Source organism: Microplitis mediator, chromosome 8, assembly GCF_029852145.1.
Source record: "Microplitis mediator isolate UGA2020A chromosome 8, iyMicMedi2.1, whole genome shotgun sequence".
Lineage (NCBI taxonomy): Eukaryota > Metazoa > Arthropoda > Insecta > Hymenoptera > Braconidae > Microplitis > Microplitis mediator.
The window spans coordinates 6,886,923-6,893,713 of NC_079976.1; the positions used below are offsets into that span (position 1 = coordinate 6,886,923).

General features: G+C 24.1%; 1 protein-coding gene across 1 annotated transcript in view; it reads right to left on the reverse strand.

Moving 5' to 3' along the window:
- Window positions 1–6,791, reverse strand: part of LOC130673431 (RAC serine/threonine-protein kinase) — a 71,986-nt gene that overhangs the window by 40,619 nt on the left and 24,576 nt on the right. The gene's annotated exons all lie outside the window — the stretch shown is intronic.

The following is a 6,791-nucleotide window of genomic DNA, read 5'->3' on the forward strand; positions in this document are numbered from 1 at the left end:
CATATACGTCCATATATCAAAATTGGTTACATATAAATCATACATGCCCTTATATTCGGCATATATGAAACGTACGAGAAAATTGATCAATATGGAACATGTATTGGTCATAAATTGATCATATGTATATAACATATATGACAATGGACCATATATGAAACATATATTGATCATATATGTCCATATATAAAAATTGTTCACATATGAATCATATATGTCCATATATTCGGCATATATGAAACGTAAGAGAAAATTGATCAATATGGAACATGTATTGGTCATAAATTGATCATATGTATAGAACGTATATGACAATGGACCATATATGAAACATATATTGATCATATATGTCCATATATCAAAATTGGTTACATATAAATCAAATATACCCTTATATTCGGCATATACGAACCATATATTTCGAATATATGCCCATATATTCGAAATATATGCCCATATATTCGAAATATATGAGCCATATATTAATCATAATGCACATATATCAAGTATGTATGAAAACTTACCATATATGTAGCATGTATTGATAATATATTCTCAAATCTGGAGCATATATCAAAACTGGTGTTTGGTATGAATCATATATTGATCATATATCCTCACATACATTGATCATATATGAAACTTGGTCATGTTTGAAGTATATGGCGATCATACAAATGCTTATATGGAACATACGTGCTTTATACATGGATCATGTTTTTGTTTATTTTGTTCATTTATGAATGAAATTTTTTTAATTTTATGATTCAAAACATAATTAACACTAAATTTTTTTAAAAATATAGCTACCAAGAAATATTTGGTATAAAAATATGAAAAATCTATTTTTTGTAAGTTGAAACTTTATTGCTTATCTATTTATTGTTTAAACAGTAATGTCTAATTTCGCCCCGATCTCTATAAATTAAATTTATTCCGAAAAAGAAAACTTAAATAATTAGATATAAAAAAAGTACGCTCTGAAAATAAAATAGTGTATTTACGTAATGCATTTTTTATGAATTTGAATTACGTGCATACTGATATATTAATATATATTATTAAAACACCTACATTTTATATATTATTATACTATGTTTATTAAAGATAATAGAGTAAAAGTTTAAAACAACGCTTTGTCTTCAACAGAAACTGCGTCATATTTATATTTATATCTCTTTTATATTTACTTTTCTGTCTTTCTCTCGCTCTTGTGTTTAATTATAATTTATTTTCCTTTATTATCAATAACCACAAATATCTCATAAAAAAATATTGGAATCAATTAAAATAAAATTAAACTAAAAATACTTAATTGAATTGTCAAATTTTACTATCGAGTATATTACTTAGTTCTTTTTTTTACATTAATTTGTATAAATATATTTAATTAATGAATAATTTAAATTCAAGAGATCAATGTTTATAATTTTTTTTTTTCGTTCAACGGAAGCTATAAAATAATAAATTTAAATTTCATATCTATTTTTATTTCATTTACGCGTTATTTTAAAAACTTTAATTAAAAAATATTATTGTAGGAAAGACAAAAATATGACGGCAATTTATATCAACAAAATTAAAATTGAATTTTGGGGGCAAAATAGACCGATAAAATTAATTTTAAAAAGTATTTTTAACTTCCCGCTAAGAAAATTGTAAATTTTCAAAAATTCGGGAAGTTATTGGTTTCGGTCCGATTTACGAAAATCGAATTTCCATCAGATGTCGACGTTTCGAAGTCCTAGGAAGCTATCCTGACTAATTTCACGATGATGTCCGAGTGTATGTATGTGTGTACGTACGTATGTATGTATGTAAATATTCATAACTCTTGAACGGATGAACCGATTTTGATCGTTGAGGTGTCATTCGACGCGGCTTGTTAATGTCTTGAGGCCGTAAAAATTTGAACTTCATCGGTAGGGTGCGTTCAGAGATATTTCGAAAATAAAATTTTTTCAAAAATGTTTTATTTGGATAACTTTTAATTTGCTCGATGGATTGATTCCAAAATCTAATCAGCTCTAAAACTCTATAAGCCGCGTCGAATGCCACCTCAACCATCAAAATCGGTTCATTCGTTCAAGAGAAACCGTTGACGAAAGAATTCAAAAAAAATTTTTTTCTTGGTTTTTTCGAAATTTCTCAAAAACGACTCGATAAATCGATTTCAAAATTTGATCAGCTTTAGAACTTGATAAAACACGTCGATTGCCGCCTCAACCATCAAAATCGGTTAATTCGTTCGCGAGATATCGTGGAAGAAAGAAATGCTAAAAAATGGTTTTTTACAAAACAATGGCATACAAAAGTATTTGCGAGCTCGAAGAGCTCGAAAATGTATTCACAATAATGTTTTCGAGCTCAACGAGCTCGAAAACAGCGGGAAGTTTTGAGGCTGACCCGCAGGGTCAACTGACAGACCAATTTTTTTACTTAATTTCATCAACTTTTTTTTCTTTGCCAAATTTTAGAGACGACTCATTACGTCCCGGTCTCTACAAACATTTTATTAAATCTATTAATTAAAATTTATCACGAAATCCTCACCTTAACACATGAATAAAAAATCCAATTGCGCAAACGCTTAAACATATTTTTTTTTAAGTTTTTAGCGGGAAATTTTTATTCGAATTTTCCAATCTGAAAATTCTAATACTAATTAAATAAAAATTGTTAAGATAGAAAAAATAATAACGCACAAAAATAAATTAAAATGAAAATGTCTGATACAGTAACAACTTACTAAAATATATATGTATATATATCAGTTATCATGTAAGAATTTAAAATAAATTGATAATAATTATTTATAATATGTATTTTTATTTAAAAATAATTATGAGATTATGAATTGAATGTAACAAATAAAACAAAAAGAAAACTAAATAAATTTAAAAAGCTGATTGTTGTAAATTATTTTTGATAAATAAGTAGGAAAATATCTTTTCATAATTTATTTATATATCTCTGGAAATTTACCATCAGACCCTAGTTTATATTTTAAACATTCGATATCTGTCATTGTAATTATTATTATTATTATTATTATTATTTCAGTATTATTGTTATTAATGTCATTATTCTTATTATTAGTATTATTATTATTATTATTTTATACAACGTCTGGATCAAAATTTACTCGGTAATTGACCTCAAGTGTATGACATATTTTTATCTTTACAATAAGTGACAACTCATAACATAAACAAAATAAAATAAACGAAATTCAAAATTATTATTTTATCATATTTTTTATTTATTGTAATTTTATAAGCAATTAAATTTGTTAATTTGTAATTATCATTTTGAGTTCTGACCTTTTTTAATCACAATAAATTATCAATATTTTGGCGGCCCAAAAACCTTAAAAAATTTCCGGCTTTGATAGACGTATCTATATTGACCGATATCTTAGAAGCTATTGCATAGTTGATAAAACATAAAAAGATTGTAACTAGAGTTCTAAGCTTCAAAATGAGACCAAAAAAGTCTACATCTCAATTAGTTCAAAAGTTACAAATTTTTAAAGTTTACAAGTCAAAATTTGACGGTGTAAATCATTTTTTAATCTATTTCTATCTATCTAGATCGATATCTCGAAAACTACCGATCGAAACTTGATCAAACAAAAATGAAAATTGTTCCTTAAAGTTCCCTCTTGGAAATGAGCCCAATTTCGTTCCTTAATCTCAACAAGTTTTCAAATTATGAATTTTAAAAGTGACCAAAAAAAAAAATCTCATCAACTCTGTAGTATCTCAAATAAATTATTCGCCTTCAATAATTAATATCTCCAAAGTTTTCAATCCTAGACAAAAATCTTTTATACAAAAGTTGTAGCTAAAAGTCACTAATTAGGAATGAGCATAATTCCGTTCCTTAATATTAATAAGTTTCCAAGTTACAAATTTTAAAAGTTCAAAACTTGAAATTTTACCATAAAAATCTCATCATCCCGCATTCTCATCTATTGAGATCGATATCTCGAAAACTATTAATCGAAACCTTATCAAACAAAGATGAAAATTGTTCCTCAAAGTTTTCTCTTTAAAATGATCCCATTCCCATCTCTAAATTTGAATTTCTTCAAAAGTTATGAATTTTAAAAATTTCATAAATTATTAGGATACCAGAAAAAAATGATCAATTCTTAACACGTAATAGAATAAATTCCATTTCAATAATCATAATCATCTGTATCTTTCAACATCTAATACTTCTTCATACCGATTTAAATTATACATCATAAATTTCAGCTAAAAAAAAAAAATGAAAAAAAAACAAGTCCAAGAACAAATAATAAAAAACTACATCCATCAAATAATAATAATAATAATAATAATAATAATAATAACAACAACAATAGTAATAATAATAATAAAAGTAAAAAAGAATCAATAATAGGAAAGTAACTAATTAGCTTTCCCAGGTCGTCGCCTCAACTCTCGCGATTCTCTAATAACGACCTCCTGACGTGCATGTGCACGTGCGTGTTCTGACCTCGTATTATTGTTCACGCAATTCTCGCATGCATCACTATATACATATTTTATCTCTATCCCTCTCTATATATTTATCTATACACATATACATCCATTTATATACACATAGCCATATATAAATATATATATTTAAACATCTAGACTAAACTAAACTCAATTAAATTGTTAATACTCTTTTATTTATCAACTATAATATATATATATATATATATATATATATATATATAATGTATATATATATATATATAATGTAATAGGATTGCTATTAAACACAAATTTACATATATATATAGATTATGTAGTACATATATGGATTGGAGTAGCCGGAAACCTTCGATACAACTAGAAACATGTTGAGGCTTGCATATATATATAGATATATATATGTAAGCAAGTCCCAACATGTTTCTACACGTTTCAAAATATAAATATATTTCTCACTCTTTTAAATGAAACTATAATGTATCTTTATTTGATATATTTAAAAAAAAAAAATTTTTTAAAACAACGTAACTCTTTATTCCTATAATTTTTTTTCTCTATTCAAATTAACATTTTTTTTATTACTGTTGCTGTTGCTTTTTATTTAGATTTTTTTTTACTGTGGGTGTATTGGACCTCAAGGCTATAAGTTTTCAAAGTTGAGATTCTTCTTGACCTTAAAGTTTGTGTTGAAAACGATTACACTTCTTATTTATATTATTGTACTGCTTATTCGTAGGATTAAAAATTGTTTTTTTTTTTTTATTTAAAATTGTCGTAGTGAATGACTTTATTTTCGAAGACGTAACGTTCTAACGGTTAATTTATCGCAGTTTTTCTTATTTTTTTTTTACTTTTAGTTCATTTTGACTTTAAATAGTTTTCGAAATATTAAATTCTGGCCAAGTAAATTTACAATATTCTTTTTTTTTTAAATAAGAAAATTTATATTGGGTTTTAAATAAATGTATGACGTCTTTGAAATAAAAATAATTGGAGTAAATTTTTTTGTGTTTTTAAAAAATAAAAATTCAGTACAAAAAAAATTTATCAAGTAAAAATAAAATAAAATTGTCATATATATATCATTTTAAATAAAACTATGACGTATTCGGACTAAAAAAAAATTATTGGAGAAAATTTTGATTATTAAAAAAAAAATAATTTTGGAGTAAAAAAAAAATGCCTATTGAAAATTTAAAAAACTATCAAGTTGATATATAAGAATATAGATATACATATACATACATAAATATTTATGGTTAATTATAAAAAATTGCGCATTTTAAATTAAAAAATAAATTTTTGCGCGGTATTTTTTTTTAATCTGTACCTCCACGTGTAAGTTAATGTGCAGTTAATAAAAAAAAAATTTCAAGGTCATTTATTAGTTAAACTAAATACGAATCTATTAAGCTTATTCATAAAATTAATTATTTTTATTTTTTAAATAAAACCAAAAATAGCTAATTTAAAAAATTAGAAAGAAACGAATATTTAAAATTCAAAATCTCATTAAAATTTAGTTAATGATCAACCAAAGTGACTAAAAATAAATTGCGTAATTAAAAAAAAACGTAATTAACTATTTAAAACTAATAATTATTATATTTAAATAAAATTATTAAAATCTCCACGTGCGATTGATAAGATTTTAAATCTTTTTAAAATTATTATCGCTGTCACAAAAAAAAATTATAATCATTTAATAAAAAATAATTCATGAATATTATAAAAGAACACAAATTTATTCAAATGAGTATGATGCAATAAAATGAAAATTTACTTGTCACATTTCTATCAACAGTGAAAAATAATTCAACTCAATAATAAAATTTAAAAAATTTTAAAATCGAATGTTTCGTTTTTTAAAAAATTAAAACAATCAATAATAATAAAAAAAAAAAAAAAAATAGTTACAATAATTAAAGATACTCCACACGGAAGATAAGTGAATAGGCATAGAGCCAATAAAGTAAAAAATTCAAATATAAATAATAAAACCCGCGAAAAATATAAAATTTGAATATCTGTCAAATTTAAAATTTCAAAAAAATTATTTAATAAGTAGTTTTTTAAAATTAATAACATCGAAAAAAAGAAAAAAACATAACCTATTTAAAATTTTGTACGCGCATATACTTCTGCGCATAAAAACTTTTTACTGCGCAGGTTTATAAATATCTGCGCATGTGCGAGCGCCATTTAAAGAGCGAGTGGAATATCTTGCGATACTTCGTTCCAGTGCAATTGTATATTTTTCTATATATATGTATATATATAAATAAATGTATATATATA